Source organism: Nerophis ophidion, linkage group LG13 (assembly GCF_033978795.1).
Source record: "Nerophis ophidion isolate RoL-2023_Sa linkage group LG13, RoL_Noph_v1.0, whole genome shotgun sequence".
NCBI lineage: Eukaryota > Metazoa > Chordata > Actinopteri > Syngnathiformes > Syngnathidae > Nerophis > Nerophis ophidion.
In genome coordinates, this window is record NC_084623.1 from 25581439 (window position 1) to 25601394 (window position 19956).

Below are 19956 nucleotides of genomic sequence, written 5' to 3' on the forward strand. Positions count from 1 at the left end.
TTTCTAGGCGCAGTCAAGGCGTTGAGGGGTTCCGGTTTGGTAACCGCAGGATTAGGTCTCTGCTTTTTGCAGATGATGTGGTCCTGATGGCTTCATCTGACCGGGATCTTCAGCTCTCGCTGGATCGGTTCGCAGCTGAGTGTGAAGCGACCGGAATGAGAATCAGCACCTCCAAGTCCGAGTCCATGGTTCTCGCCCGGAAAAGGGTGGAATGCCATCTCCGGGTTGGGGAGGAGACCCTGCCCCAAGTGGAGGAGTTCAAGTACCTAGGAGTCTTGTTCACGAGTGAGGGAAGAGTGGATCGTGAGATCGACAGGCGGATCGGTGCGGCGTCTTCAGTAATGCGGACGTTGTACCGATCCGTTGTGGTAAAGAAGGAGCTGAGCCGGAAGGCAAAGCTCTCAATTTACCGGTCGATCTACGTTCCCATCCTCACCTATGGTCATGAGCTTTGGGTCATGACCGAAAGGATAAGATCACGGGTACAAGCGGCCGAAATGAGTTTCCTCCGCCGTGTGGCGGGGCTCTCCCTTAGAGATAGGGTGAGAAGCTCTGCCATCCGGGAGGGACTCAAAGTAAAGCCGCTGCTCCTTCACATCGAGAGTAGCCAGATGAGTTGGTTCGGGCATCTGGTCAGGATGCCACCCGAACGCCTCCCTAGGGAGGTGTTTAGGGCACGTCCAACCAGTAGGAGGCCACGGGGAAGACCCAGGACACGTTGGGAAGACTATGTCTCCCGGCTGGCCTGGGAACGCCTCGGGATCCCCCGGGAAGAGCTAGACGAAGTGGCTGGGGAGAGGGAAGTCTGGGTTTCCCTGCTTAGGCTGTTGCCCCCGCGACCCGACCTCGGATAAGCGGAAGATGATGGATGGATGGATGGAACATAAATATGAAAACTTAATTAAATATAAAAGAAAATATACACATTTTCACTTTTCTTATTTCTCAAAAAAAAGTATTGGTAGAAAAAGCTTAAAAAAACAATTATTCATAACAATGTTATGTTTCAAACCTCTTTGTGGAAGCAAACTTATAACACTTCTCTGAAGCAAAGTCAATAATTTCCTTATCACAATAAATTAGGATTTTCCTTTTCCTATAAATCTGCATACGAAAGACTTGGAAAAATTATCTACAAAAATGTCTGACACCAACACACCTTTAGTGTACTCGAGATATGTCGTCACACTTTACTGAATTCTCAGATTGCTGTTCAGGAAAAGTAACATGTTCACGTTTTCTGCTTTGATACGATTACGCCTCTGGCTGATTATTTCTCCGGCCTTAGAGAAGAGTCTTTGCTGGAACAGACGTTGCAATGGTTCCAAGGTATCTTTTTTGAAAATCCCATTCAATCATATATTTCAAGATTTTCTTGGAAAAAAATTAAACTGTAATGCAAAGATGAAGAATCTCCAAATTTTTTCTCTTTCTTATCTTGTTTTGAATACTCAAGCAATTTTCAACTAACAGTAAATTCCCCTGTGTGGAAATTATTTGAATTTAGAATAATAATTTAAACAAAAATATTCAGAAAACATTACTAAAAAAAAACCCACTGAATATAATTTCCCCCTTCACCTGAAGTGTCTGTTATTAGTAGATTGTCCATCCATCCATTTTCTACCGCTTATTCCCTTTCGGGGTCGCGGGGGGCGCTGGCGCCTATCTCAGCTAGTGATCGGAATATTTATAGACTTTATCACTACGCTTTGAAAGGTCGGACGCTAACTGTCTGTAGGCTACCTGGATACACTTGGCTTTTTTGCAGACTTTGGTGCAGGGTCTTCTGCGGGGCTGCAGGTTCTTGCACAGCAGCGTGAGCCTGTCTTTTTACCAGCTCACTATGGCTCTCGCGATGTGTAGTCTACATATGTCTAAATAAATTCCTGGTGTTGCTGCTGTGTGGCACTTGTTTGTCACACAGTTCGCACCGTGCCGTGGCTTTGTCTACTGGTGAAATATAACATCACACCACGCTTCGTTTCTTGGCTGCCATTATCGCGTCTCTGGCTTTTCGATTCCTTCGGCTCCCGCAATTTTTGGCCGTGCTGACCTCCTGGCCTGGCTGCATCGCTGTCGGCTGGCTGTGTGTGTTGCACATTGACGACACTCATTTGCTGTCTCCTGTGACGTGACTGGGCCAGCTCTATACTCTGCCAGGTACCGGGGTGTCCCAGCACATAGTAAGTTAAGTAAGTAATCAAAAACACCTTAAAGTGATGCTTGCACCCCCCACACGCCGGTTTTTGGTTTATATCGATACTTTTTTCAGAAAAGTGATGCCAAATGAGTGGTGTGTGAGTATCGATACCACAGGATTGATACGCACATCCCTAATGTTAACTGCATCAACAGTGTTAAATATACAGAAAGTCACTGTGCGAAGTTACTGTGTATATTTCTGCTGAAATGTGTATTTACTAGTTTCTAGGACAAGTTCAGTGTAATTTGTTTAATATTAAGGGATTACAAGTGACTTTTGTTACTAAAAGAATATAGGCCTACTGTATTGGGTGAACCTTTGTATTTACTTGTTGAGACATCTTCAAATACTGTTAGACTAAGGTAAAGTGTATAAGTGCAAAGAACAGGAAAACCTACTCCATTATTTGAATGTATATTCCTATGATAATACTGGAGTGCAATTTATGTTTGTTTCAATACTGCGTACTTGTACATGATTGGTGTTTGATTTGTTTCTGGCAGTCATTACAGACGTGAGCAGAACAAAGTAGTGTTCTCGTATCTGTATAACTCAAACATCTACCTTCAAAGGGCGATTACATAAGATGACAACACAGCCTCAAAATCAGATTTTTAATTGTGACAAGCTGTTTGAAGGGACCTTTCTGCAATGAGCAATGTGTGTGTGAAACAATAATCATTGCTTTTTCTCAAATTTAGTGCTAACAGTGGAGCAAAAGTCTAAAGAGTTAGATAAGCTGGGAAAAAGAGCAGTGATTATTGTATCACACACTTTTTGCTCGTTGCAGAAAGGTCCTGTCAACTAGCTCATCACATTTAAAAATTTGATTTTGAGGCTGTCTTCCCGTCTTACGGCCTTGCTACCCTGAGCACGCCTGATCTCGTAAGACCTTGGAAGCTAAGCTGGGTCTGACCTGGTTAGTACTTGGATCGGGGACTGCCAAGGAATACCAAGGTGCTGTAAGCTTTTAGCGATGCACCCTTTCCCCCTTTTGCTTTAGTCACAACGGTTCTACATACTTGGCAATACAGTTACATATTATTCGACCAACAAAACGCTGCTCTCCACCAAAAAACATGTTTGTTTTGTTTAGACTCCGTTTGGGATTGATAGCAAGATTTGCAGTAACTCCAACAGTGACAAATTTGCCTTAAGGCACTTAAGTGCTAAAAGTGGTGCAAAGGTCCAAAGAGTTAGACAGACTGAGAAAAAAATGCAGTGATTATTGTGTGACGCACGCTTTGCTCATTGCAGAAAGGTTCTATCAACCAGCTTGTCACATTTTAAAATCTGATTTTGAGGCTATTTTCTTGGCTTACCGCCATACAACCCTCAGCTGGGTTGGACCTGGTTAGTACTTGGATCGGGGACCGCCAAGGAATACCAACCCAGTGGGCACAGAGACGTTTAATCAACGTTGAAATAACGTTACTTTCCCGTGTTGAAATAACGTTGGATTTGGGTTGAAAATGAAATTTGGATCAACGATTAAATACCGACGTTGAATCAACGTCAATGTTTCAACGTTGATTCAACTTTCAGTTTCTACATAACAGAGACGTTTAATCAACGTTGAAACAACGTTACTTTTCCGTGTTGACAAAACGTTGGATTTGGGTTGAAAATGAAAGTTGGATCAACGTTTAAATACCGACGTTGAATCAACGTCAATGTTTCAACGTTGATTCAACTTTCAGTTTCTACCTAACAGAGATGTTTAATCAACGTTGAAACACGTTAATTTCCCGTGTTGAAATAACGTTGGATTTGGGTTGAAAATGAAAGTTGGATCAACGTTTAAATACCGACGTTGATCTACACGTGTTTTGTCTACACAATTTCATAACCTGAAATGTCTACCTGAATACAATAATATTTCCGATGTAAAAATAGCTACACAATTATAATGTTATAATTACCACCAAATCTTTCTTGCTTGGTTGAGTTTTTATCAACTTGCCAAGGTCGAGTAGTTCCTCCAATGTCTCCAATTTCTGCACATGGAAGGACAGTATTATCCAAAAAATATCCTTTTTGGTATTATATGTATCATAGCAAGTGTACTGTGTCGTTCCATATATGCATAAACTGAAATCATTGGTACATTGCCTTGCATTAACGTTCTGCTTTTAGTGGTACATGTACATAGACTTAGGGGCGGACCAGATGAAACGTGGGGGAGGGTATGTTTTTTTGGGGAAAAAAAGAGATTGTTTAGCAAAAACTGAAAAATAAATAGTTTGTTCTCCTGACGTATATAAAAATAAAGTTTGCTCCTGTAAACTCTGCAAAAAAAAAGTTGGTTGCCTTCTTGTGCCAAGAGAAAAAACTTTGTACCCCCCAAAAATTTCTGCGCTCCGTGCAGTCCTATATTGTCAATCATAAAACATATGAAACAAAATCTGTCTGGATATTTTATTGTCATATATTTTAGTATACATGTTGGCCAACAGGTCAACAGTGAAACCATTTGGAAGTTTCAATACTTGACAAAAGCTCTTGTAATAGCAGTACTGGCTGTATCAGTAAAATAAAAAAATAAGTACAGATCATAGCATTTACTATTACATGGATCCTTTTATGGGCGACCCGTGGACTTGCCTTTTGAGACAAAGCCTTGCTAACAAGTCAAACTAATTAAAAAGTACCTGTACTTAAAATAAACTGGCAACATATTAAATAAACATTAAAATGAGCCAGAAAAACCTAACTGCCATCCAGACGGGTGTTTTGAAGATCAAAATCAAAAGGAAGTAAATTAATACAGTGACTGGCGCGGCTGTAAAAGACAATGGGTACAGAACCAAAAAAAAAAAGTTAGTTTTGTGTTAGCCTGGAAAAACAATTGTTTGCTTTTGGGCAGGTGGGGAAAAAAATTGTTAGTTGTCTGCTTGGGGAGAAAAAGAAGCTTGCTCAGGTCCAGTTTATAAAGTCAAAATAAACGTTGAGAATAGGCGTGAGATAAATTTCTCGTTTTCCTGCAACCCTCTTGTGAAAGAGCCACATTTACATCGATATAAATAACCAGTATTATCTCAAGGTACAAACCTGAATCTTTATGGACGTTGATGGTTTTCTTTGCAGTGAAATAGTTCGATTTCCAATTCAAATCTTCGTTCTTCGTCCTGCTTGCTGGATTGGAAAGGAAGTACTTCAGCACACATGCGCACAAGCTTGGCTTTTAGTTCACGCTGCCATCAAGCGGCGGTTTCGTTGAAAACTTTCGCAAATGGCCGATGCGCGCAGAATGGTTGGCAAGTTGAATTGTACACGTTGAAACGAAGTTGAAAAGACGATGTCCCCCAATGATGAAAACAAACCAGATTTGCAACATATGGTGTGGTGGGGTCAGTTGGTTGTGATTTGGTCGGGATATGGTTGAGTGACGTAATTTCAACCTCACCTCGACGTTGAACTAAGGACATGTGCCAACTGGGAAGGACTGTAGGCTTTTGGCGACGCACTTTTGCTTTTGTCACAAGGTACTTACCATACTTGGCAATACAGTTACATATTATTGGTCCAAACAAAACGCTGCTCTCCACCAAAAAAGCTGTTTGTTTGGTTTTGACTAAGTTTGGGATTGATAGCAAGATTTGCAGTAACTTCAACAGTGACACATGTGCCTCAAGGCCATTCATTGCTAACAGTGGAGCAAAGTTTCAAAAAGTTACATAGGTTGAGAAAAAGAGGAAAGATTATTGTATCACACACGAGTTGGTCATTGCAGAATGGTCCTGTCAACCAGCTTGTCACATTTAAAAGTCGGATTTTGAGACAACTATCTCGGCTTACGGCCATAGTACCCTGAGCATACCTGATCTTATCGGATCTCGGCAGCTAAGCCTGGTCTGTGCTGTTTAGTACTTGGATAGGCGACTGCCTAGGAATACCAGATACTGTAAGCATTTAGCGCCGCTCCCAGCACAGGGCTGACTTTCTCCCTTTTGCTTTTGTCACAATGGCTATGGATACTTGCCACACTTGTCAAAACGCTACATTATTCTCGTCTGAACAAAATAAAAAAGAGTTAAGTAGGCTGAGAAAAAGGGCAGTGATTATTGTATCACACACTTGTAGCTCATTGCAGAAAGGTCCTGTCAACCATGTTGCCACATTTAAAAATCGAATTTTGAGGACCACCCCTCGGCATACGGCCATACTAACCTGAGCACCCCTGATCTCGTTTGATCTCGGAAGCTAAGCTGGGTCTGGCCTGGTTAGTATCTTGGATGGGAGACTGCCTAGGAATACCAGGTGCTGTAAGCTTTCAGCGATGCTCCCAGTATAGGGCGCACTTTCTCCCTTTTGCTTTTGTCACAATGGCTATAGATACTTGCCCTACTTGTCAAAACGCTACATTATGCTCGTCCAAACCAAACGCTGGTCTCCACCCAAAACATGTTTAGTTTTGACTCGGTCTGAAATTTATAGCAAGATTTGCAGTGTCGCCAACAGTGACCCATGTGCCTCAAGGCACTTCAGTGCTAACAGTGGGGCAAAAGTCCAAAGAGTTACATAGGCTGAGAAAAAGAGCAGTGATTATTGTATCACACACGTGTAGCTCATTGCAGAAAAATCCTGTCAACCAGCTTGCCACATTTAAAAATTGAATTCTGAGGACTGCCTCTCGGCTTACGGTCATACTACCCGAAGATCGCCCGATCTCGTCTGATCTTGGAAGCTAAGCTGGGTCTGTCCTGGTTAGTATTTGGATGGGAGACTGCCTAGGAATACCAGGTGCTGTAGGCTTTTAGCGATGCTCCCAGTATAGGGCGCACTTTCTCCCTTTTGTTTTTGTCACAATGGCTATATATACTTGCCACACTGGTCAAAACGCTACATTATGCTCGTCCAAACAAAACGCTGGTCTCCACCCAAAACATGTTTGTTTAGTTTTGACTCCGTCTGAAATTTATAGCAAGATTTGCAGTGTCACCAACAGTGACCCATGTGCCTCAAGGCACTTCAGTGCTAACAGTGGGGCAAAAGTCCAAAGAGTTACATAGGCTGAGAAAAAGAGCAGTGATTATTGTATCACACACGTGTAGCTCATTGCAGAAAAATCCTGTCAACCAGCTTGCCACATTTAAAAATTGAATTCTGAGGACTGCCTCTCGGCTTACGGCCATACTACCCGAAGATCGGCCGATCTCGTCTGATCTCGCAAGCAAAGCTGGGTCTGGCCTGGTTAGTACTTGGATGGGAGACTCCCTAGGAATACCAGGTGCTGTAGGCTTTTAGCGATGCTCCCAGTATAGGGCGCACTTTCTCCCTTTTGTTTTTGTCACAATGGCTATAGATACTTGCCACACTTGTCAAAACGCTACATTATGCTCGTCCAAACAAAACGCTGGTCTCCACCCAAAACATGTTTAGTTTTGACTCGGTCTGAAATTTATAGCAAGATTTGCAGTGTCGCCAACAGTGACCCATGTGCCTCAAGGCACTTCAGTGCTAACAGTGGGGCAAAAGTCCAAAGAGTTACATAGGCTGAGAAAAAGAGCAGTGATTATTGTATCACACACGTGTAGCTCATTGCAGAAAGGTCCTGTCAACCAGCTTGCCACATTCAAAAATTGAATTCTGAGGACTGCCTCTCGGCTTACGGCCATACTACCCGAAGATCGCGCGATCTCGTCTGATCTCGGAAGCTAAGCTGGGTCTGGCCTGGTTAGTACTTGGATGGGAGACTGCCTAGGAATACCAGGTACTGTAGGCTTTTAGCGATGCTCCCAGTATAGGGCGCACTTTCTCCCTTTTGTTTTTGTCACAATGCCTATTGATACTTGCCACACTTGTCAAAACGCTACGTTTATGCTCGTCCAAACAAAACGCTGGTCTCCACCCAAAACATGTTTAATTTTGACTCGGTCTGAAATTTATAGCAAGATTTGCAGTGTCGCCAACAGTGACCCATGTGCCTCAAGGCACTTCAGTGCTAACAGTGGGGCAAAAGTCCAAAGAGTTACATAGGCTGAGAAAAAGAGCAGTGATTATTGTATCACACACGTGTAGCTCATTGCAGAAAGGTCCTGTCAACCAGCTTGCCACATTTAAAAATAGAATTCTGAGGACTGCATCTCGGCTTATGGCCATACTACCCGAAGATCGTCTGATCTCGGAAGCCAAGCAGGGTCTGGCCTGGTTAGTACTTGGATGGGAGACTGCCTAGGAATACCAGGTGCTGTAGGCTTTTAGCGATGCTCCCAGTATAGGGCGCATTTTCTCCCTTTTGTTTTTGTCACAATAGCTATAGATACTTGCCACACTTGTCAAAACGCTACATTATGCTCGTCCAAACTAAACGCTGGTCTCCACCCAAAACATGGTAAGTTTTGACTCGGTCTGAAATTTATAGCAAGATTTGCAGTGTCGCCAACATTGACCCATGTGCCTCAAGGCACTTCAGTGCTAACAGTGGGGCAAAAGTCCAAAGAGTTACATAAGCTGACAAAAAGAGCAGTGATTATTGTATCACACACACGTGTAGCTCATTGCAGAAAGGTCCTGTCAACCAGCTTGCCACATTTAAAAATTGAATTCTGAGGACTACCTCTCGCCTTACGGCCATACTACCCGAAGATCTCCCGATCTTATCTGATCTTGGAAGCTAAGCTGGGTCTGGCCTGGTTAGTACTTGGATGGGAGACTGCCTAGGAATACCAGGTGCTGTAGGCTTTTAGCGATGCTCCCAGTATAGGGCGCACTTTCTCCCTTTTGTTTTTGTCACAATGGCTATAGATACTTGCCAAACTTTTCAAAACGCTACATTATGCTCGTCCAAACAAAACGCTGGTTTCCACCCAAAACATGTTTGTTCAGTTTTGACTTCGTCTGAAATTTATAGCAAGATTTGCAGTGTCGCCAACAGTGACCCATGTGCCTCAAGGCACTTCAGTGCTAACAGTGCGGCAAAAGTCCAAAGAGTTACATAGGCTGAGAAAAAGAGCAGTGATTATTGTATCACACACGTGTAGCTCATTGCAGTAAGGTCCTGTCAACCAGCTTGCCACATTTAAAAATTGGATTCTGAGGACTGCCTCTCGGCTTACGGCCATACTACCCGAAGATCGCCCGATCTCGTCTGATCTCGGAAGCTAAGCTGGGTCTGGCCTGGTTAGTACTTGGTTGGGAGACTGCCTAGGAATACCAGGTGCTGTAGGCTTTTAGCGATGCTCCCAGTATAGGGCGCACTTTCTCCCTTTTGTTTTTGTCACAATGGCTATTGATACTTGCCACACTTGTCAAAACGCTACATTATGCTCGTCCAAACAAAACGTTGGTCTCCACCCAAAACAAGTTTAGTTTTGACTCGGTCTGAAATTTATAGCAAGATTTGCAGTGTCGCCAACAGTGACCCATGTGCCTCAAGGCACTTCAGTGCTAACAGTGGGGCAAAAGTCCAAAGAGTTACATAGGCTGAGAAAAAGAGCAGTGATTATTGTATCACACACATGTAGCTCATTGCAGAAAGGTCCTGTCAACCAGCTTGCCACATTTAAAAATTTAATTCTGAGGACTGCCTCTCGGCTTACGGCCATACTACCCGAAGATCGCCCGATCTCGTCTGATCTCGGAAGCTAAGCTGGGTCTGGCCTGGTTAGTACTTGGATGGGAGACTGCCTAGGAATACCAGGTGCTGTAGGCTTTTAGCGATGCTCCCAGTATAGGGCGCACTTTCTCCCTTTTGTTTTTGTCACAATGGCTATAGATACTTGCCACACTTGTCAAAACGCTACATTATGCTCGTCCAAACAAAACGCTGGTCTCCACCCAAAACATGTTTAGTTTTGACTCGGTCTGAAATTTATAGCAAGATTTGCAGTGTCGCCAACAGTGACCCATGTGCCTCAAGGCACTTCAGTGCTAACATTGGGGCAAAAGTCCAAAGAGTTACATAGGCTGAGAAAAAGAGCAGTGATTATTGTATCACACACGTGTAGCTCATTGCAGAAAGGTCCTGTCAACCAGCTTGCCACATTTAAAAATTGAATTCTGAGGACTGCCTCTCGGCTTACGGCCATACTGCCCGAAGATCGCCCGATCTCGTCTGATCTCGGAAGCTAAGCTGGGTCTGGCCTGGTTAGTACTTGGATGGGAGACTGCGAGACTGCCTAGGAATACCAGGTGCTGTAGGCTTTTAGCGATGCTCCCAGTATAGGGCACAATTTCTCCCTTTTGTTTTTGTCACAATGGCTATAGATACTTGCCACACTTGTCAAAACGCTACATGATGCTCGTCCAAACAAAACGCTGGTCTCCACCCAAAACATGTTTAGTTTTGACTCGGTCTGAAATTTATAGCAAGATTTCCAGTGTCGCCAACAGTGACCCATGTGCCTCAAGGCACTTCAGTGCTAACAGTGGGGCAAAAGTCCAAAGAGTTACATAGGCTGAGAAAAAGAGCAGTGATTATTGTATCACACACGTGTAGCTCATTGCAGAAAGTTCCTGTCAACCAGCTTGCCACATTTAAAAATTGGATTCTGAGGACTGCCTCTCGGCTTACGGCCATACTACCCGAAGATCGCCCGATCTCGTCTGATCTCGGAAGCTAAGCTGGGTCTGGCCTGGTTAGTACTTGGTTGGGAGACTGCCTAGGAATACCAGGTGCTGTAGGCTTTTAGCGATGCTCCCAGTATAGGGCGCACTTTCTCCCTTTTGTTTTTGTCACAATGCCTATTGATACTTGCCACACTTGTCAAAACGCTACATTATGCTCGTCCAAACAAAACGCTGGTCTCCACCCAAAACAAGTTTAGTTTTGACTCGGTCTGAAATTTATAGCAAGATTTGCAGTGTCGCCAACAGTGACCCATGTGCCTCAAGGCACTTCAGTGCTAACAGTGGGGCAAAAGTCCAAAGAGTTACATAAGCTGAGAAAAGAGCAGTGATTATTGTATCACACACGTGTAGCTCAATGCAGAAAGGTCCTGTCAACCAGCTTGCCACATTTAAAAATTTAATTCTGAGGCCTGCCTCTCGGCTCACGGCCATACTACCCGAAGATCGCCCGATCTCGTCTGATCTCGGAAGCTAAGCTGGGTCTGGCCTGGTTAGTACTTGGTTGGGAGACTGCCTAGGAATACCAGGTGCTGTAGGCTTTTAGCGATGCTACCAGTATAGGGCGCACTTTCTCCCTTTTGTTTTTTTCACAATGGCTATAGATACTTGCCACACTTGTCAAAACGCTACATTATGCTCGTCCAAACAAAACGCTGGTCTCCACCCAAAACATGTTTAGTTTTGACTCGGTCTGAAATTTATAGCAAGATTTGCAGTGTCGCCAACAGTGACCCATGTGCCTCAAGGCACTTCAGTGCTAACAGTGGGGCAAAAGTCCAAAGAGTTACATAGGCTGAGAAAAAGAGCAGTGATTATTGTATCACACACGTGTAGCTCATTGCAGAAATGTTCTGTCAACCAGCTTGCCACATTTAAAAATTGAATTCTGAGGACTGCCTCTCGGCTTACGGCCATACTACCCGAAGATCGCCCGATCTCGTCTGATCTCGGAAGCTAAGCTGGGTCTGGCCTGGTTAGTACTTGGATGGGAGACTGCCTAGGAATACCAGGTGCTGTAGGCTTTTAGCGATGCTCCCAGTATAGGGCGCACTTTCTCCCTTTTGTTTTTGTCACAATGGCTATAGATACTTGCCACACTTGTCAAAACGCTACATTATGCTCGTCCAAACAAAACGCTGGTCTCCACCCAAAACATGTTTAGTTTTGACTCGGTCTGAAATTTATAGCAAGATTTGCAGTGTCGCCAATAGTGACCCATGTGCCTCAAGGCACTTCAGTGCTAACAGTGGGGTAAAAGTCGTAAGAGTTACATAGGCTGAGAAAAAGGGCAGTGATTATTGTATCACACACGTGTAACTCATTGCAGAAAGGTCCTGTCAACCAGCTTGCCACATTTAAAAATTGAATTCTGAGGACTGCCTCTCGGCTTACGGCCATACTACCCGAAGATCGCCCGATCTCGTCTGATCTCGGAAGCTAAGCTGGGTCTGCCCTGGTTAGTACTTGGATGGGAGACTGCCTAGGAATACCAGGTGCTGTAGGCTTTTAGCGATGCTCCCAGTATAGGGCGCACTTTCTCCCTTTTGTTTTTGTCAGAATGGCTATAGATACTTGCCACACTTGTCAAAACGCTACATTATGCTCGTCCAAACAAAACGCTGTTCTCCACCCAAAACAAGTTTAGTTTTGACTCGGTCTGAAATTTATAGCAAGATTTCCAGTGTCGCCAACAGTGACCCATGTGCCTCAAGGCACTTCAGTGCTAACAGTGGAGCAAAAGTCCAAAGAGTTACATAGGCTGAGAAAAAGAGCAGTGATTATTGTATCACACACGTGTAGCTCATTGCAGAAAGGTCCTGTCAACCAGCTTGCCACATTCAAAAATTGAATTCTGAGGACTGCCTCTCGGTTTACGGCCATACTACCCGAAGATCGCCCGATCTCGTCTGATCTCGGAAGCTAAGCTGGGTCTGGCCTGGTTAGTACTTGGTTGGGAGACTGCCTAGGAATACCAGGTGCTGTAGGATTTTAGCGATGCTACCAGTATAGGGCGCACTTTCTCCCTTTTGTTTTTTTCACAATGGCTATAGATATTTGCCACACTTGTCAAAACGCTACATTATGCTCGTCCAAACAAACCGCTGGTCTCCACCCAAAACATGTTTGTTTAGTTTTGACTCGGTCTGAAATTTATAGCAAGATTTGCAGTGTCGCCAACAGTGACCCATGTGCCTCAAGGCACTTCAGTGCTAACATTGGGGCAAAAGTCCAAAGAGTTACAAAGGCTGAGAAAAAGAGCAGTGATTATTGTATCACACACGTGTAGCTCATTGCAGAAAGGTCCTGTCAACCAGCTTGCCACATTTAAAAATTGAATTCTGAGGACTGCCTCTCGGCTTACGGCCATACTGCCCGAAGATCGCCTGATCTCGTCTGATCTCGGAAGCTAAGCTGGGTCTGGCCTGGTTAGTACTTGGATGGGAGAATGCCTAGGAATACCAGGTGCTGTAGGCTTTTAGCGATGCTCCCAGTATAGGGCGCACTTTCTCCCTTTTGTTTTTGTCACAATGGCTATAGATACTTGCCACACTTGTCAAAACGCTACATTATGCTCGTCCAAACAAAACGCTGTTCTCCACCCAAAACAAGTTTAGTTTTGACTCGGTCTGAAATTTATAGCAAGATTTCCAGTGTCGCCAACAGTGACCCATGTGCCTCAAGGCACTTCAGTGCTAACAGTGGAGCAAAAGTCCAAAGAGTTACATAGGCTGAGAAAAAGAGCAGTGATTATTGTATCACACACGTGTAGCTCATTGCAGAAAGGTCCTGTCAACCAGCTTGCCACATTCAAAAATCGAATTCTGAGGACTGCCTCTCGGTTTACGGCCATACTACCCGAAGATCCCCCGATCTCGTCTGATCTCTGAAGCTAAGCTGGGTCCGGCCTGGTTAGTACTTGGATGGGAGACTGCCTAGGAATACCAGGTGCTGTAGGCTTTTAGCGATGCTCCCAGTATAGGGCGCACTTTCTCCCTTTTGTTTTTGTCACAATGGCTCTAGATACTTGCCACACTTGTCAAAACGCTACGTTTATGCTCGTCCAAACAAAACACTTGTCTCCACCCAAAACATGTTTAGTTTTGACTCGGTCTGAAATTTATAGCAAGATTTGCAGTGTCGCCAACAGTCACCCATGTGCCTCAAGGCACTTCAGTGCTAACAGTGGGCCAAGAGTCCAAAGAGTTACATAGGCTGAGAAAAAGAGCAGTGATTATTGTATCACACACGTGTAGCTCATTGCAGAAAGGTCCTGTCAACCAGCTTGCCACATTTAAAAATTTAATTCTAAGGACTGCGTCTCGGCTTACGGCCATACTACCCGAAGATCGCCCGATCTCGTCTGATCTCGGAAGCTAAGCTGGGTCTGGCCTGGTTAGTACTTGGTTGGGAGACTGCCTAGGAATACCAAGTGCTGTAGGCTTTTAGCGATGCCCCCAGTATAGGGCGCACTTTCTCCCTTTTGTTTTTCTCACAATGGCTATAGATACTTGCCACACTTGTCAAAACGCTACATTATGCCCGTCCAAACAAAACGCTGGTCTCCACCCAAAACATGTTTAGTTTTGACTCGGTCTGAAATTTATAGCAAGATTTGCAGTGTCGCCAATAGTGACCCATGTGCCTCAAGGCACTTCAGTGCTAACAGTGGGGCAAAAGTCGTAAAGGGCGCACTTTCTCCCTTTTGTTTTTTTCACAATGGCTATAGATATTTGCCACACTTGTCAAAACGCTACATTATGCTCGTCCAAACAAACCGCTGGTCTCCACCCAAAACATGTTTGTTTAGTTTTGACTCGGTCTGAAATTTATAGCAAGATTTGCAGTGTCGCCAACAGTGACCCATGTGCCTCAAGGCACTTCAGTGCTAACATTGGGGCAAAAGTCCAAAGAGTTACATAGGCTGAGAAAAAGAGCAGTGATTATTGTATCACACACGTGTAGCTCATTGCAGAAAGGTCCTGTCAACCAGCTTGCCACATTTAAAAATTGAATTCTGAGGACTGCCTCTCGGCTTACGGCCATACTGCCCGAAGATCGCCCGATCTCGTCTGATCTCGGAAGCTAAGCTGGGTCTGGCCTGGTTAGTACTTGGATGGGAGGCTACCTAGGAATACCTGGTGCTGTAGGCTTTTAGCGATGCTCCCAGTATAGGGCGCACTTTCTCCCTTTTGTTTTTGTCACAATGGCTATAGATACTTGCCACACTTGTCAAAACGCTACATTATGCTCGTCCAAACAAAACGCTGGTCTCCACCCAAAACAAGTTTAGTTTTGACTCGATCTGAAATTTATAGCAAGATTTGCAGTGTCGCCAACAGTGACCCATGTGCCTCAAGGCACTTCAGTGCTAACAGTGGGGCAAAAGTCCAAAGAGTTACATAGGCTGAGAAAAAGAGCAGTGATTATTGTATCACACACGTGTAACTCATTGCAGAAAGGTCCTGTCAACCAGCTTGCCACATTTAAAAATTGGATTCTGAGGACTGCCTCTCGGCTTACGGCCATACTACCCGAAGATCGCCCGATCTCGTCTGATCTCGGAAGCTAAGCTGGGTCTGGCCTGGTTAGTACTTGGTTGGGAGACTGCCTAGGAATACCAGGTGCTGTAGGCTTTTAGCGATGCTCCCAGTATAGGGCACACTTTCTCCCTTTTGTTTTTGTCACAATGGCTATAGATACTTGCCAAACTTGTCAAAATGCTACATTATGCTCGTCCAAACAAAACGCTGGTCTCCACCCAAAACATGTTTAGTTTTGACTCGGTCTGAAATTTATAGCAAGATTTGCAGTGTCGCCAACAGTGACCCATGTGCCTCAAGGCACTTCAGTGCTAAGAGTGGGGCAAAAGTCCAAAGAGTTACATAGGCTGAGAAAAACAGAAGTGATTATTGTATAACACACGTGTAGCTCATTGCAGAAAGGTCCTGTCAACCAGCTTGCCACATTTAAAAATTGAATTCTGAGGACTGCCTCTCGGCTTACGGCCATACTACCCGAAGATCGCCCGATCTCGTCTGATCTCGGAAGCTAAGCTGGGTCTGGCCTGGTTAGTACTTGGATGGGAGACTGCCTAGGAATACCAGGTGCTGTAGGCTTTTAGCGATGCTCCCAGTATAGGGCGCACTTTCTCCCTTTTGTGTTTGTCACAATGGCTATAGATACTTGCCACACTTGTCAAAACGCTACATTATGCTCGTCCAAACAAACCGCTGGTCTCCACCCAAAACATGTTTGTTTAGTTTTGACTCGGTCTGAAATTTATAGCAAGATTTGCAGTGTCGCCAACAGTGACCCATGTGCCTCAAGGCACTTCAGTGCTAACAGTGGGGCAAAAGTCCAAAGAGTTACATAGGCTGAGAAAAAGAGTAGTGATTATTGTATCACACACGTGTAGCTCATTGCAGAAAGGTCCTGTCAACCAGCTTGCCACATTTAAAAATCGAATTCTGAGGACAGCCTCTCGGCTTACGGCCATACTACCCGAAGATCGCCCGATCTCGTCTGATCTCGGAAGCTAAGCTGGGTCTGGCCTGGTTAGTACTTGGTTGGGAGACTACCTAGGAATACCAGGTGCTGTAGGCTTTTAGCGATGCTCCCAGTATAGGGCGCACTTTCTCCCTTTTGTTTTTGTCACAATGGCTATTGATACTTGCCACACTTGTCAAAACGCTACATTATGCTCGTCCAAACAAAACGCTGGTCTCCACCCAAAACAAGTTTAGTTTTGACTCGGTCTGAAATTTATAGCAAGATTTGCAGTGTCGCCAACAGTGACCCATGTGCCTCAAGGCACTTCAGTGCTAACAGTGGGGCAAAAGTCCAAAGAGTTACATAGGCTGAGAAACTAAGAAAAAGTGCAGTGATTATTGTATCACACACGTGTAGCTCTTTGCAGAAAGGTCCTGTCAACCAGCTTGCCACATTTAAAAATTTAATTCTGAGGCCTGCCTCTCGGCTTACGGCCATACTACCCGAAGATCCCCCGATCTCGTCTGATCTCGGAAGATAAGCTGGGTCAGGCCTGGTTAGTACTTGGATGGGAGACTTCCTAGGAATACCAGGTGCTGTAGGCTTTTAGCGATGCTCCCAGTATAGGGCGCACTTTCTCCCTTTTGTTTTTGTCACAATGGCTATAGATACTTGCCACACTTGTCAAAACGCTACATTATGCTCGTCCAAACAAAACTCTGGTCTCCACCCAAAACATGTTTAGTTTTGAATCGGTCTGTAATTTATAGCAAGATTTGCAGTGTCGCCAATAGTGACCCATGTGCCTCAAGGCACTTCAGTGCTAACAGTGGGGCAAAAGTCGTAAGAGTTACATAGGCTGAGAAAAAGAGCAGTGATTATTGTATCACACACGTGTAACTCATTGCAGAAAGGTCCTGTCAACCAGCTTGCCACATTTAAAAATTGAATTCTGAGGACTGCCTCTCGGCTTACGGCCATACTACCCGAAGATCGCCCGATCTCGTCTGATCTCGGAAGCTAAGCTGGGTCTGTCCTGGTTAGTACTTGGTTGGGAGACTGCCTAGGAATACCAGGTGCTGTAGGCTTTTAGCGATGCTACCAGTATAGGGCGCACTTTCTCCCTTTTGTTTTTTTCACAATGGCTATAGATATTTGCCACACTTGTCAAAACGCTACATTATGCTCGTCCAAACAAACCGCTGGTCTCCACCCAAAACATGTTTGTTTAGTTTTGACTCGGTCTGAAATTTATAGCAAGATTTGCAGTGTCGCCAACAGTGACCCATGTGCCTCAAGGCACTTCAGTGCTAACATTGGGGCAAAAGTCCAAAGAGTTACATAGGCTGAGAAAAAGAGCAGTGATTATTGTATCACACACGTGTAGCTCATTGCAGAAAGGTCCTGTCAACCAGCTTGCCACATTTAAAAATTGAATTCTGAGGACTGCCTCTCGGCTTACGGCCATACTGCCCGAAGATCGCCCGATCTCGTCTGATCTCGGAAGCTAGGCTGGGTCTGGCCTGGTTAGTACTTGGATGGGAGACTGCCTAGGAATACCAGGTGCTGTAGGCTTTTAGCGATGCTCCCAGTATAGGGCACAATTTCTCCCTTTTGTTTTTGTCACTATGGCTATAGATACTTGCCACACTTGTCAAAACGCTACATGATGCTCGTCCAAACAAAACGCTGGTCTCCACCCAAAACATGTTTAGTTTTGACTCGGTCTGAAATTTATAGCAAGATTTCCAGTGTCGCCAACAGTGACCCATGTGCCTCAAGGCACTTCAGTGCTAACAGTGGGGCAAAAGTCCAAAGAGTTACATAGGCTGAGAAAAAGAGCAGTGATTATTGTATCACACACGTGTAGCTCATTGCAGAAAGTTCCTGTCAACCAGCTTGCCACATTTAAAAATTGGATTCTGAGGACTGCCTCTCGGCTTACGGCCATACTACCCGAAGATCGCCCGATCTCGTCTGATCTCGGAAGCTAAGCTGGGTCTGGCCTGGTTAGTACTTGGTTGGGAGACTGCCTAGGAATACCAGGTGCTGTAGGCTTTTAGCGATGCTCCCAGTATAGGGCGCACTTTCTCCCTTTTGTTTTTGTCACAATGCCTATTGATACTTGCCACACTTGTCAAAACGCTACATTATGCTCGTCCAAACAAAACGCTGGTCTCCACCCAAAACAAGTTTAGTTTTGACTCGGTCTGAAATTTATAGCAAGATTTGCAGTGTCGCCAACAGTCATCCATGTGCCTCAAGGCACTTCAGTGCTAACAGTGGGGCAAAAGTCCAAAGAGTTACATAAGCTGAGAAAAGAGCAGTGATTATTGTATCACACACGTGTAGCTCAATGCAGAAAGGTCCTGTCAACCAGCTTGCCACATTTAAAAATTTAATTCTGAGGCCTGCCTCTCGGCTCACGGCCATACTACCCGAAGATCGCCCGATCTCGTCTGATCTCGGAAGCTAAGCTGGGTCTGGCCTGGTTAGTACTTGGTTGGGAGACTGCCTAGGAATACCAGGTGCTGTAGGCTTTTAGCGATGCTACCAGTATAGGGCGCACTTTCTCCCTTTTGTTTTTTTCACAATGGCTATAGATACTTGCCACACTTGTCAAAACGCTACATGATGCTCGTCCAAACAAAACGCTGGTCTCCACCCAAAACATGTTTGTTTAGTTTTGACTCGGTCTGAAATTTATAGCAAGATTTGCAGTGTCGCCAACAGTGACCCATGTGCCTCAAGGCACTTCAGTGCTAACAGTGGGGCAAAAGTCCAAAGAGTTACATAGGCTGAGAAAAAGAGCAGTGATTATTGTATCACACACGTGTAGCTCATTGCAGAAATGTTCTGTCAACCAGCTTGCCACATTTAAAAATTGAATTCTGAGGACTGCCTCTCGGCTTACGGCCATACTACCCGAAGATCGCCCGATCTCGTCTGATCTCGGAAGCTAAGCTGGGTCTGGCCTGGTTAGTACTTGGATGGGAGACTGCCTAGGAATACCAGGTGCTGTAGGCTTTTAGCGATGCTCCCAGTATAGGGCGCACTTTCTCCCTTTTGTTTTTGTCACAATGGCTATAGATACTTGCCACACTTGTCAAAACGCTACATTATGCTCGTCCAAACAAAACGCTGGTCTCCACCCAAAACATGTTTAGTTTTGACTCGGTCTGAAATTTATAGCAAGATTTGCAGTGTCGCCAATAGTGACCCATGTGCCTCAAGGCACTTCAGTGCTAACAGTGGGGCAAAAGTCGTAAGAGTTACATAGGCTGAGAAAAAGGGCAGTGATTATTGTATCACACACGTGTAACTCATTGCAGAAAGGTCCTGTCAACCAGCTTGCCACATTTAAAAATTGAATTCTGAGGACTGCCTCTCGGCTTACGGCCATACTACCCGAAGATCGCCCGATCTCGTCTGATCTCGGAAGCTAAGCTGGGTCTGCCCTGGTTAGTACTTGGATGGGAGACTGCCTAGGAATACCAGGTGCTGTAGGCTTTTAGCGATGCTCCCAGTATAGGGCGCACTTTCTCCCTTTTGTTTTTGTCAGAATGGCTATAGATACTTGCCACACTTGTCAAAACGCTACATTATGCTCGTCCAAACAAAACGCTGTTCTCCACCCAAAACAAGTTTAGTTTTGACTCGGTCTGAAATTTATAGCAAGATTTCCAGTG

At 44.8% G+C, this 19956-nt stretch overlaps 1 non-coding gene and 26 pseudogenes across 1 annotated transcript; all 27 read left to right on the top strand.

Annotated features, from left to right (window-relative positions):
* The first annotated feature begins 6358 nt into the window (after positions 1-6358).
* Positions 6359-6478, top strand: LOC133567386 (5S ribosomal RNA; annotated as a pseudogene).
* A 364-nt stretch (positions 6479-6842) lies between these two features.
* LOC133567220 (5S ribosomal RNA) lies at positions 6843-6961 on the top strand (annotated as a pseudogene).
* Positions 6962-7329: 368 nt separating this feature from the next.
* On the top strand, positions 7330-7448 carry LOC133567264 (5S ribosomal RNA; annotated as a pseudogene).
* A 364-nt stretch (positions 7449-7812) lies between these two features.
* Positions 7813-7931, top strand: LOC133566532 (5S ribosomal RNA; annotated as a pseudogene).
* Positions 7932-8771: 840 nt separating this feature from the next.
* LOC133567166 (5S ribosomal RNA) lies at positions 8772-8890 on the top strand (annotated as a pseudogene).
* Positions 8891-9258: 368 nt separating this feature from the next.
* On the top strand, positions 9259-9377 carry LOC133565152 (5S ribosomal RNA; annotated as a pseudogene).
* Positions 9378-9741: 364 nt separating this feature from the next.
* Positions 9742-9860, top strand: LOC133566019 (5S ribosomal RNA; annotated as a pseudogene).
* Positions 9861-10224: 364 nt separating this feature from the next.
* On the top strand, positions 10225-10351 carry LOC133567216 (5S ribosomal RNA; annotated as a pseudogene).
* Positions 10352-10715: 364 nt separating this feature from the next.
* LOC133565153 (5S ribosomal RNA) lies at positions 10716-10834 on the top strand (annotated as a pseudogene).
* A 363-nt stretch (positions 10835-11197) lies between these two features.
* On the top strand, positions 11198-11316 carry LOC133566286 (5S ribosomal RNA; annotated as a pseudogene).
* A 364-nt stretch (positions 11317-11680) lies between these two features.
* LOC133566031 (5S ribosomal RNA) lies at positions 11681-11799 on the top strand (annotated as a pseudogene).
* A 364-nt stretch (positions 11800-12163) lies between these two features.
* Positions 12164-12282, top strand: LOC133566130 (5S ribosomal RNA; annotated as a pseudogene).
* Positions 12283-12646: 364 nt separating this feature from the next.
* Positions 12647-12765, top strand: LOC133566611 (5S ribosomal RNA; annotated as a pseudogene).
* Positions 12766-13133: 368 nt separating this feature from the next.
* Positions 13134-13252, top strand: LOC133566994 (5S ribosomal RNA; annotated as a pseudogene).
* Positions 13253-13616: 364 nt separating this feature from the next.
* Positions 13617-13735, top strand: LOC133566963 (5S ribosomal RNA; annotated as a pseudogene).
* A 365-nt stretch (positions 13736-14100) lies between these two features.
* Positions 14101-14219, top strand: LOC133566437 (5S ribosomal RNA; annotated as a pseudogene).
* A 590-nt stretch (positions 14220-14809) lies between these two features.
* LOC133565696 (5S ribosomal RNA) lies at positions 14810-14928 on the top strand (annotated as a pseudogene).
* Positions 14929-15292: 364 nt separating this feature from the next.
* On the top strand, positions 15293-15411 carry LOC133565154 (5S ribosomal RNA; annotated as a pseudogene).
* A 364-nt stretch (positions 15412-15775) lies between these two features.
* Positions 15776-15894, top strand: LOC133566043 (5S ribosomal RNA; annotated as a pseudogene).
* A 368-nt stretch (positions 15895-16262) lies between these two features.
* Positions 16263-16381, top strand: LOC133565112 (5S ribosomal RNA; annotated as a pseudogene).
* A 372-nt stretch (positions 16382-16753) lies between these two features.
* On the top strand, positions 16754-16872 carry LOC133566235 (5S ribosomal RNA). The gene has a single exon (XR_009809435.1). It is a non-coding gene; the product is annotated as a 5S ribosomal RNA (ribosomal RNA).
* A 364-nt stretch (positions 16873-17236) lies between these two features.
* Positions 17237-17355, top strand: LOC133566322 (5S ribosomal RNA; annotated as a pseudogene).
* Positions 17356-17723: 368 nt separating this feature from the next.
* On the top strand, positions 17724-17842 carry LOC133566295 (5S ribosomal RNA; annotated as a pseudogene).
* A 364-nt stretch (positions 17843-18206) lies between these two features.
* Positions 18207-18325, top strand: LOC133565155 (5S ribosomal RNA; annotated as a pseudogene).
* A 363-nt stretch (positions 18326-18688) lies between these two features.
* On the top strand, positions 18689-18807 carry LOC133566288 (5S ribosomal RNA; annotated as a pseudogene).
* A 368-nt stretch (positions 18808-19175) lies between these two features.
* Positions 19176-19294, top strand: LOC133566057 (5S ribosomal RNA; annotated as a pseudogene).
* Positions 19295-19658: 364 nt separating this feature from the next.
* Positions 19659-19777, top strand: LOC133566131 (5S ribosomal RNA; annotated as a pseudogene).
* Positions 19778-19956: the final 179 nt, after the last annotated feature.